This window comes from Camellia sinensis, chromosome 4 (genome assembly GCF_055761805.1).
Source record: "Camellia sinensis isolate YWXY chromosome 4, ASM5576180v1, whole genome shotgun sequence".
Classification (NCBI taxonomy): domain Eukaryota; kingdom Viridiplantae; phylum Streptophyta; class Magnoliopsida; order Ericales; family Theaceae; genus Camellia; species Camellia sinensis.
Window position 1 is genome coordinate 223560255 of NC_138964.1, and position 13083 is coordinate 223573337.

Below are 13083 nucleotides of genomic sequence, written 5' to 3' on the forward strand. Positions count from 1 at the left end.
ATAGGTTTAGCATCGTAACCGGCCAGTAATCCTTGGACTACCGAAGGCCTCTGAACAGATTAACAAGATTAAGGGGCTAACGGAAGCAAATACATATATATAGTTATCCAATGAGCTGTGCTGACTTATATGAAACGGAATATTTAAAACTTTATATACATAATCAAAAGTCAATCATACATTATACCCACACACATTACAGTATCTTAAGTCCAGCCAACAGAATTAAAACAAGTCATACATATACATAGAACCAATAAAGCTTGAACACAGGACACTTCGGGAACCTCCACGTGAGGCACAATGGTTAGCTGACAACAGGACACAGATCTAGACAAAAGCCTTCAGGCTCGGGCTCCAGAATGCTCACCTATACATATATATACACACAATGAGCTAAAGCCCAATGAATAATAACAGAGTAAAGGATTTAATGAATGATGTCCATCACAGAGTTAGAAATCAAATTCTCATCAGAAACAGATTCTTACACATATTCGTAATCATTTCCATATTCAGATTTTGCATATAATCATACGTGGTACATCCCTTAGCGTTAACAAATCCGATGGCCCATAAAGGGACGGCCTTAAAGGCATTCTGATGGCTCATGTGCACAGAGACGTTTCCGATGACCCATAAAGGGACGCATATTATATGATGCTAAGGATGCCACGAATAACTTTCAGAATCTTGGACAATCATTCATTCGTTCAAAACATAGTGTAGCATTTCAAAAGACTAATCATTTCATGTCATAATGTCCAGAAAATATTTAACATTGAACATAACTTTACAAAGTTATTACTCACAGATGATTGGTAGCCCTAACTAGATGGTAAGGCGGTCCTTCACTTGTTCTAAGGCACATGACCTACATGAACACACATACGAACACACACTTGAAATACACGTTCGAATTGTACATAACTTATGCCGTTTGCTCTTAGTGTGTTTTTTACCCTTAATCCTCATTATGGAGTCTTAAACATGGTTTAGAAATGCCTAGGATGGAATGAGGATGCAACAATGCGCTGGAAAACATTTCTCAAGATTTGCTGAAAATAAGGTCCACGCTCGAGCGTGGCTTCCCTCGCTCAAGCGGACATGCAGACAATGAAGCCCCGCTCGAGCGTGGACCTCCCCGCTCGAGTGGGCTGTAAACCTTGACAAAAGTACTGGATGTAAGTTTTTCACGCTCGACGGGCGCTCGACCTACGCTCGAGCGTGGATCCCCTCGCTTGAGCGAACTACAAAATACAAGAACTTCTGGGTATATGCATTTCACGCTCGAGCGTGGACTTCCACGCTCGAGCGGAGTACACGTACTCAGAGTTCACGCTCGAGCGTAAAGTCCTACGCTCGAGCGTGGATCAAATTTCTGGAAATTCCAAATTTGATCACAAAGCTCAATTTCGACCTTCGAAGCATCAAACTCAATTTTCTGGGCCCAAAACTTTGGAAAACACTTAATAACTCATAGAACAACATGTTTGAAAGACATTTCAAGAAATCATGGCCCAAGAGCAACCCAATTTGTGCAAAATCAACGTGAACTTTATGAATATGCTATTAATTCAACATGCAAGAACCTCTATGAATTCAAACCCTCCAAAACATAATTAAACTTGATAATTTGATGGAAAACAAGTTGAATGACCATAATGTGAGTGAAATTAACACATGCATGGAAGAAATCTTAGAACTCAAATTCAAAACATGGAAATTTATGCATGCATGCATGAATTAATCCTCAATTCAACATTTTAACCCAAATCCTAGTTTTAGACACTAATTAACCATGAACCATGCAAGAACTAATCTTAAATTCACAATGGAGGAGGTGAAATCTGTACCTTAGGTCTTGAATTATAAGTGTAGAAGCTCAAATCTTCCAAGTTTCCTTCAAATCTCCAAAGATCAAGCAAAATTCTTGTTGAATCAATTTTCTCCTACTTTTCTCTCACTCTCACGGTTTGGTCTGAAATATGGATGAAGAAATGATGCCTCAAGGGTGTGAATTAAGTCCCACACAAATTGTAAAGGTGGCCCACTAGGTGGCAAACATGTAAATACTCAACTAATGCGATTTAGCATTATATAATCTAATTTAATCATACCAAATCAAATTTCAAATAAATTTACCATAAAATCACATTAATTCCAATTAACACAAAACACTAATCAGTTCCGGATTCGGCCGCCAATAAGGCCTTCAATTCGCAGTTCAAAGTCAAAACATGAACAGATCATTTTATGGCAAACAGATAAAGACACAAAGATAATGCAATACAAATGCAAATTTTAATTCCGGATTCCTTCTAAATTATTGTTAAGCATAAATAATCATGGTTTAGCATTAATCGGAGGTCGGGGTTATTACAAGTTCGGACTCAATGTCACGGTTCTGAATTTAAACTCGCAAAGTGCAATGCAAGATCGATAAATCACCAAAGAGTCCAAATCCGGCAAATCGTTTTGGAAAATTGATTTTTATAAAGAAGTGCCAAACATAGATTGTTTTGCCAAATACAGAGTCACCACCTAAATGTTTTTGTTTTGAAAAATTTAGGAAACCCTGACTCGTGCCTAAGGCCATGTTATCACCAAAGTTACCTCGGCTCGGGAACTTGGGTACGAGAGGGGAAGGTCATGCAATGAGCACCCCCGCTCGCCCGATCAAAGATCACTAAGCATGATATTTTGTTTTTGAAAACACATGTTGTCACGTCCCAAACTTGCCCCTAAAAGTTTGGGCATAACCTACACAGAAACGAACGCATAACCTGGTATACACATCATATGGGGCATGAGCGGAAGCATTTACCAATATAAATTAACATAAATAAAAGAACTGCATCCATTGAGCGACCACTATCATGCCAGGATCACATACAGAACATAAGGCAAATAAACATACAGTGACGTGCATCAGAGAATTAGCTATGTACATATATATATATATATATACAGACCCAGCCCTTAGAATTGGGCGCAAAACAACATGGACAGGCAAAGGAATTACATATACATCAACCTTAAGCAGACAATCAGGCTGCAAAATTAAAAGCTTAGCAAAATGAGCTGCCTTCACTTAAGTGCTTGGACACTCTGAGGTTGACAAAAGAGGCACGGATGCCATGGGTCAAAACTGACCTCCAGGTGGAATGCCTACAGAAACAGACATAACACAAAGTTAGTCAAGCTCAGTGAACAGTAGTACATAAACAATTTAAAGCTTAACTTAACTTACTTACAATGTACATATTCATTTAATTACATACGTAAATGCAAAAATCCTGTGGTTAGTCTGATTCTATACATATTTCAGAACGGCCTTGTCGGTTCACAACATCACAGATTGGCCCTTGGCCTGGTGGATTCACACATTCACAAATTGGCCCTCGGCCTCATAGATTCATAACTGCACAAATTGGCCCTTAAACAGAACGGCATTAAGCCCTTATCAATCAGAATGGCATACAACCCTTATCAGAATAGCATTAAGCCCTTATCAGATTGGCATTAAGCTCTTATCAGATTGGCATTAAGCCCTTATTCATGCATGTATGAACTCAAGAGGTGGCTCACATGGATTCTAGAGGTGACTCGCATTGCAGCATTTAGTTCCGTACAGCACTTTGCTTCATATTAACAGATTATACAAAATGGCCATAGGCCTCATAACTTTCACAAAACGGCTTTAAGCCTCATAACTTTCACAGAACGGCCATAGGCCTCAGTTCACATATGTATGGATTCAAGAGGTGGCTCGTACGGATTCTAGAGGTGGCTCGCACTGCAGCACTTAGTTCCGTACAGCACTTTGTTCCATACAAGAAATCATTAGGTCTTAAAGACCGAACCATGCATATTATGTCATAACATAGCATAACCGGAACGGATAAATAGAAATAGAATAACCTCAGTTCCTGAAGAATACCATTATGGGATAGTGCACATAATTTCTCATGACTTAGTTACAGATTAACACAGTTGTCTCGCGTATAACGGAATAAGAATATTACAGAGAGCACATAATAACGTTAAACCTTTGCATTCATATCATAGGTTCTAAATGACCTCGGGTCCATATGTAACACAACAGAACTATTTCAGATTCATTCGGATGCACATAGCTTATCCAATTATTCTGATCCTTCAGACATATCCATAGTCAATGAGTTACAACTGAACGGCCTCAGGCCCATTAGTAGCAAAACGGTCTACTTTCATAGTTACACTAAAACCGTTATTCAATAATGAACGTAAGTTCCCTTTTATTCATTATACACATTTGTTTCATCGTTCATGTCACCATTTCATCGTATTCGTTAATTCAGTCAGAGTGCAACATCCATAGTATATGTCGCTCTCGACAATTTATATACATGTTAACGTAATCACTTACGAAGCACAGAACGTTAATAACATTAATTATTAACGGTAAGTAAAATGTACGTCTACTGTACTACTACTCACAGTGTTGTGACGACGTGCTAGTTCCTCCCAGAGTGTGTCTTGCACACATTTATAACTTACAAATTAGCTCATTTTTCTTTGTTAAATCATTTCCTGACTTATTTGTTTCAAATGAATTTACAGATAGCAAAAAGGCATCAAACACAGATTTCAAAAATATCTGAGGGACGAGCACGTAAAACGGAGCAAACCAAATTTTCTAACATGGGCCGCACGTGCGGCGGTGAGCCCCGCACGTGCGGCGGTTGGTCCCGCACGTGCGGCTGGGTAGCCCCGCACGTGCCTTTTTAGCAGTAGCCGAATCCTAAAATTTTCCCATTTCCCGCACGTGCGGCCATGACTCCCGCACGTGCGGCAGCACCTCCCGCACGTGCGGCAGCACCTCCCGCACGTGCGGCGATTCTGTGAAGTTCCAGTCCGAAATTTCAAACAAGGATCCAATTTGTGATAAACTTTTACAAGGCTCAAAATAGGTCTTTTAATTGCTAAAACATGGTTTGAAAATCATGTAATCAAGAGGTACAAACATATAACAATTTGAATATGACTTGATCTTCACTACTAACACTTATCACCACAATTCATTTCTTCCAACATCTAACTACACACATATATCCAACTCACACATAATTGGATGCAAGCATGTAGAACCAAGAATAGGATGTAATTTCTTTTATAAGACTTAACTTAACACAAATAACTACATGAAGAAAACACTTATTCAATTCCAAATTGGCATATACACACAACACAAACCTTGACTTGCATGAATACCCATGAAATTCCTCATCCATATACAAGGAAGGAGTTGATTAAAGTAAAATCTCCATACCTTGAGCTTTAAAATCTCTAAAACTCTCTTAATTTGTCAATCTCTTCCTTGTAGGGCTTCTCCTCCTTTTCCCCCAATTCTCCTATCCTAACCCTCTCAGGATATTTGAGTTAAAAGGTTCATAAGTCAAATATTAAGGGATAAAGGATAACTATATACATAAAGTGAATAAAACAAAAATTAATCAGTTTAATCATTCCTAATTGAAATTTCACAAAAATGCTTATTATGACTTAAAAATCATGCCGATCTCAAATATAAAATCAATTTCAGATTATTGGGCCTCTAAGGCTCTCAATTTCTGAGTCAAACATTTTACTTGTGACAGATATGTTTTCTTATTAAACAGATACAGGTCTCTAATCATAAGATTCTTTTACTTAAACTTAATATCATATGAAATTTCACAGTAAGCATCTAAATGCACATAATAAGGGACTGAAAGTATATCAGAAACATGTGCGAGGGTCGGGTTATTACACATGTGTTCTTATTTCGGTTTATTAGCTAGCTTACTACGTGATGCGCACAGCATACAAGTATAGACTAGATCGCTTAAGTTGGAACAAAACATCTCATGTTTGTTTGAAAATGGTTTGAAGGTGCTACTCGCAAGTAGGCTAAGACATGGATTTGCCACCCTCAAGTGGGCTTAGAAAACATGATTTTGCCACTCTCAAGTGGGCTTAAAACTCGTATTTTGATAAATTGTTCCAATTCAAGCAATCCAACCTTCATCCATAGGCATTCATGCAGTTATATCATTTAAGCAGTTAGCCTCATGGCAAGCAGGTTATCATGGCAACACTTACACTCATCCAAGGATGCTAAAGCGTAAAAGCTTACCTAGTACTCCGAGCCAAAACAACAACTAGTTAGAAATCATGCATGATCCTAGTTTATGTTAAGATGGCTAATGCAACACATGCAAAATGCAACTAGAAATAGGCTCGGCTATCCTAAGATGTCATGCGAATGCAACACTTGATAACATGTATTCAAATCGGAATTGAAATACAATGCAGTTTGTATGATGTGCCGAGCCCGGTGCATGCAAAACAGATGAATGATGCAAACATGCAAGCATAGGAATGCTAATTGAAATATGTCCTAGAACTAACCATCGTAAGCGGTTAAGTAAAAGGGAGAAAGACGTGGGGTTGGAAGACATTCACACACTCACGCACACTTATTACAAAAATGCGCCCTCTCGACGGAGGGTCCGAATGAATTAACTAGCTAGCTACGCTAAGCTATTCTAACTAATCTAATAATCTAATTAGACTAATTATTACATAATAAAAAATGAATAACTAGCTAACACTAAGCTAATTAAGAATTTACAACAATGAATTAAATTAGCTAACACATTAACTAATTAATTACAACACGTTTAACTAATTAAGCAAATTAATTAAGTTACAAAACCAACTAAATAAGAAAAGAAAGGAGCTAAAACAAACTGCCACAGCCCTGCCTCGGAATGATGAATGATGCATGCTCGATCGCCTCGCTCGAAAATCCGTTGCCATGCCTCATGTTGCCTCTGCTTGCACTGTTTTAGATTGCTGAAAACTGTGCCAACTTCTGAAACACTTCTAATCCACCTCAGGGATATGCTGAGAGGTCATTGGCCAAGAGGCAAGGCCATCGGCCAAGAGATGAGGGTCATCGACTACTTTTGAGTCCATTGGCCAAATGTTGATAGCTGATCGGCCATCTCTTCCTGCAAACTGCTCCTTTTGCTGCAGCAGAGTACAAAAAGAGGCATGGCAATACATTTGCAAGAAAATGTTTGAAACTCAAAGGTGTGTAGTGCTCGACTCTCAAGCCATCAATCACGTATTTCGATGCATGATGGCCAAAGAGACCAATTTGCACAAATCGATATGGAATGAATGCACAAAAACACATAAGTGCCTTAAACTCTATCATGTTTGATCAAGAGTGTCGGCGACCGAGAATTGAGGCACATTTCATCATTTCAAGTATGAAATGTCCCTCATTCCTTGTGTTTGGCTTAACACCCAAACCAAACACAATGCAATGCATGCAACATGGAGATGCTATGCAATGCAACATAAGCAAGCCAAATGCAATGCAACTCAAGCATGCACGCATGATGCAATGCAACAAATATGCAACAATGTCATGCAATGCAACTAGCACGCAACAACATGCAATGTATCAAGCATGCAACAACATGCAAGACAAACATGCAACAACATGCAAAGACAAGCATGTAACAACATGCAAAGATGAACTTAAACCAAAATGGACAGACCTTAATCATGCCAAATCAGTGGCCAAAATGATGAAATGATGGCATGAAATGCAAAACAAAGCATGCACACATATTTGTCTATAAACTAGGCAACAATGCACAATCCTCAAACATGAGAATGTGGCAATGAAATAAGCTCTGAAATCATGTGAGGAATGATGCCAAATCATGCACATAATACAAGCATTGCATGCTAGGAGGTTCAAAGCTTAAGGCTAGCCAAGGAGCTTGTACCAAGGTCACATGAATCAAACCCCAAATGGCCAAGGACAACCAAAATAGTCCTAGATCATGCCAAAATGAGTCTAAAACATGTATGGACCAAAGCCAAAACAAGTCAACATGAAAGGCATAAGGCATTATGCAAGTAAGGCCAACAAAGGGGATTGCACTACACCTATCAAAATCAAACATGACATGACTTTGACAACAAAAATAAGAGATGCATCATGGTAAAACAAGACCAAAAACACACAGAAATGACAGCTTGAAGGCCTAAGTATGATGGCATGCACAATGACCCACTCTTAAGGCATAAAACACCAAATTTCCTAAGCATTAAAAGAGTGACAAAGGCAAGTGTATGACCATGAAACATGCACTAAAATAACATTTCAAATGATGCCAAATCATGAGAATAGTCTAAGCAATGCATACTAGTGGACTTGATACATAAAGCTAACAAGTTAGATTGAACCATGGCTATACAAAACAATGCATGCATGGCTAAAACAACATCAAATAGAGCTCAAGTATGGTAAAACATGAAGGAAAGCTTCTTTGAGTTGAGCCAAAACATGTCAGAATGATGATCCCAACACATGATGCATGTTATGCTAGCATGCAAGATTGCTCTACAAGTATGTGAAGCATGCAAGATGCTATCAAACCAACTTAAAACAGAGTTGAAGCATGCTAAAATAACACCAAAAAGTTACTGAAATGGAACCAAAACATGCTAAACAAATATGCTACTATTACAAGCCATTTATCCTAGCATACAAAACACAAGGAGAGGGGATAACCCTCTCCTACTTGGGACCTCAAAACCACCTTTCTACCACTGAAAATCCTCTAGATTTCAGTGGTGAGAAGGCCCAAACAAGGTGGTCTCAATAGCTTAAAAGGATGGTTCAAAACAAGGCCAAACAAGGCCTAAGAGGGGGTAGACTACCCCCAACACAAAAGTGACCTTAAACAAACATCACAAGCATGAAAAATCAGAACTTTTTATAGTAGAAAGTTAAGCTTAAATCAGCATGCAAATAGGTCTAAAAGCTTAAGCCAAAACAAGGGATTAAAAGGCTAGTTTCTCACCCTTGAAGAACACCTTCAAGAACACAACTCCAGCAGCTTTTCTCAGTTCAAATCAACCCAAAAAGACTAACACCAACTCCTAAGTACCTTAGTAACAAAAGGATGGTGTTCTAGTAGGTGTTTGTGTGCAATAGTAAGAAGATTTTACACTTTTGAGCTCAAACAAGAGCAAATGAAGAGAGAGAGGTAAAATATAGAGAGAGAGTGATATATGTTTTGTATATCAACTTTTCAGAACCTTTGGAAAGGGAGGGGGACCTCCCTTCTTATAGAAAATCAATTCTCAAGCTTGAGTCTTGATTCAATCCCTCCATACGTGTATGGAGGATGAGAATTATGCTCACCAGCTTTCACAGCTAACACAAAAATATCTACAAAAGCAAATGAAAAGGTCTCGGCCAAGAAATATGGCCGATTGACCAAAAAGAGTGCCGATCGGCCATCACTTATGGCCGATGGCAAGAAAACAAGGCCGATAAGCACAAGGCTTGGCCGATGGGTTGTAGAGATGGCCAACAAGCCACCATCTTCCATCAGAAGCAAAATCACAAGTCCTTGGTCCACAACCAAGCACAAAATAGACAAGTTGAGAGATCCTAAGGCAAGACGCGTAGGCAAGACCTTCGGGAACTCAAAACGAACATGAACATGGATGATCATCGAGTGTTCAAACGATGACGTCCAAGTCCTGAGGACGGTCAAAAATGGGGTGTCTACACACCCCTTCCAGCACTCCGGATTAATATGAAGTAAACAAGGTAATGACCTTATTCAGCTTAAATTCTTGGGCAACTGTTCGACGGATTTAGGTGACCTACGTTACATTCCAATAGAAAAGTTTATAGGCAAAAAAGTGGCCCACTGCACTAAGTCTGTCTGGAGTGTGACAAACAAATAGAATGCACATTGAAAGTTAAGACAGATCATAGGAAAATGTAACAGTTAGAATCCTTTTCTCATAAAGTTCAAACCACAGAGCCTATAATGATTCCGGGTTTTACCCCTTGTTGTACAGTGATCCGGACTTGGTTCCGTAGATGTTAGCAGTTGTTTATATCTTGTTTACATTCTTTCGTACTTTGTATTTGAGTTATAGGATGTGTTGGGCGTGTTCTGAACAGGTAGGTTGAGTTTTGGTCTTAAGTGTAGTTGCCGAGGTTTTTGGTGTTACGCTCGAGCGGATCATTCTGCGCTCGAGCGGAGTTTGGTTTTTGGTTGTCCGCTCGAGCAGGCCTTCTTACGCTCAAGCGGGATTTACACACTCCCAGTATCTCGTGTCCCTGCAAAACTTCTACAGGTGTGTTTTTCACGCTTGAGCGGGTTTCCTACGCTCGAGCGAGTAATGCTTTGTCTGTGAAAGTTACGGGAGGGGAAAATCTACGCTCGAGCGGACTAGTTTCGCGCTCGAGCGGATGTATTTTATTCTTGTGTCTTGGAGCTCGAGTGGGCCTTCTTGTGCTCGAGCGTGTCCAGATTTTTGTGCTTAACGCTCGAGCGTTCTATTCTCCGCTCGAGCGAAAGTGTCGTATATCAGTGGGCAGCTGGGCATTTTTGAATCACTTTTTACATTCACGCTCTCTCTCTCTTACTTTCTAAAAACGCTTTTCAGAGCCTCTCTCTCTAGGATTTCCCTTCTCTCTAGGGTTTGATCTAGTTAGAGTGTTCTCCTATCCTTCAGCCTTTGTAAAAAGCGTGTTGATCGTCGAGGGCTTCGTTTTGATCCGAAAAGTTTAGAGTTTGGAACATTTTGGTTTTGGTCTTCTTCCCCATTTGAGCTCTAACTTTGAGGTAGGGATATTTTACTCCTTCTTATGAGCTTTGTCTTTAAATTTTAACATTTTGATATGTTGGGGATTGTTGGGTAATTTTGAGAAAGTTTGGGTCTTTGTGTAATTTTACAAAAGATGGGGTTTTATTTATATAAGCCTATATGCATGTTTAGCATGGAGAAATGAGATAAATGTTGGGTTATTGATAGAAATGGAACCTTAGGGTTGTTTTGTTAATTATGGGAAATGCCCTAATTACATTGATGAATTAATTTGTGAAATTAATTTTGAGAAATGAGAAGTTGAATTGAAAATGTTGAAATTGGGAACATATGGGATTAAAGGGTGTAGTTTGATCATTTATCACTCACCTAGTTGAAATGTTGATATTTTATCCATTTGGTGCATTTATTTTCTGTTTAGAAATAACTGCTTTGGGCTATCGGTGGAGGATAGTCTTGATTGTTGTAGACAATGCATGATGATTAGGCAAACTAAAACTAATCGATTGAGTATGCTATCAAGTATAGCGGTTGGAATAATACATTAACTTTATGTATTGATTGATTGTGTATATGATCTATGTTTATATACATTGTGTGTGGGAGGAGATAGGGGATGTACTCCACGGTTTAGGGGAAGATAGGGGATGGATCTCTAAACCGGATTTCGTGTGACATTGATACAGCACTACAATGTGTATCAAGTGTGGATTATGGAAGTGTTTGAATTGATTTGATATAGCACTAAAATGTATATCGTTATCAATTGTGAAGTATAGAAGTGTTTCTATGTGTTATTGATACAGCACCAAAATGTGTATCCATCATGAATTTCGAAAGTGTTTTAAAGATGAGTCTAAACCTCATTAAGTTATTTGGCTAGGTTCTAAGCCTTGTTTTCAAACTCAAAGTTGAATAAGAAATGGAAATTGAAGTGTGCCATGGGCATGATTGTCGTGAAACTGTAATACGACATACGTTGGAATACAAGTGTGGACCATCTATTGAATGCTATTATTTTATTCATTGTTTATAGTTGGTTTAGTATATTTCTACTGGGCTGTGGCTCACCCTTTATGGGACATCATTTTCAAGTATAGGTAGCATGCCACCTCCAAGGGCATAGCTTGGGAGGCTAGAGACAGACAGACTGTTTCTGTTGTTTTGTTTTCTTTTGATGTATTACATGTATATCAAGCCAAGGGCTTTCTTTGCATAGAGTTAGTACTCTTTTTTTTGTAACCAAGTGTTGACTTGGAAAGTTGTAAGCCCATAGGGCATTTACTTTCGTTGTCAACATGTAATACATTTTGTAATGATTACTCTGATGGAATATATTTATGCTTTATTTTCTGGTGTCTAAGCATGCTATTGTTGAATGATTTATGGGTTTATTTTGAGGGCGTTACAGAGCCACAGTACTATTTTCATTGTCTTAAAGCACATCAATTGCCACAACAACGAAAATAAGGATCATAGATATATCTCAAGTCTACCTCAGAAATCAGTAACTTGCATGAAAGCCATAATTTGGTTGTAAATGTTGCTCAAATACATAATTTATTTGTACTCAAAGCACATACTTCATATATCTTGGATCAAAACGAAATCAGAATGCACACATCCTTTTCTTCTCCAAAAGAAGAAAATAAAACTAAATGTACCTATAAGTAATACATATAAGTCTCACGATGCTCGTTGTCACTCGACGCTGTCGTCTGCCGTTGCTCGATGCCTTCTTACGTTATCGCTGCCGTCACTCGATGCCGTTGTCTACCCTGTTCACAGTCATGAGAGAGAGAGAGAGAGAGAGAGAGATAGGGATTTTTGGTTCAAAAGATTAGGGATTTGAGATTTGGGAATTTTTGGTTGAGGGGGAAAAATGAACGGGAATAGATTTTGAGTTTTTTCTTTCTTTTTTGTTGCGACGTCAAGTATAACTGTCACAAATGAAAATTAAACAATGAATTCATGGCTCGTTTAGTAATTTTTTTATTTGCGACGGTGGTATTGTCGTCACCGATAACGTGTATTTGCGACAGGGGAAGGTTGCCGTAGCAAAAAAAAAACTCATTTTTTTGTCAAAAACCTCCGTGTCCATTTTGCTACGCAATGAAAGCTAAGAAGATAGAGAAATAGAAAATGAGAGAGAAACAAGAAATGATCAGCGAGAGAAAGAGAGAGAGAGAAAAAAAAAAGATGAACAAGAGAGATATAAAGAGAGACATAAGAAACAGAGAGAAGAGAGATGAGCAAGACAGATAGAGAGAGATGAGAGAGATAGAGAAGATGGATAAATGAGAGAGATAGAGAAGAGAGATGAGCGAGAGACACAGAGAGAAAGAGACAAAGAGAGAGAGAGAGAGACCCATTTCATTTTTTGACTTTTTCCTCTTT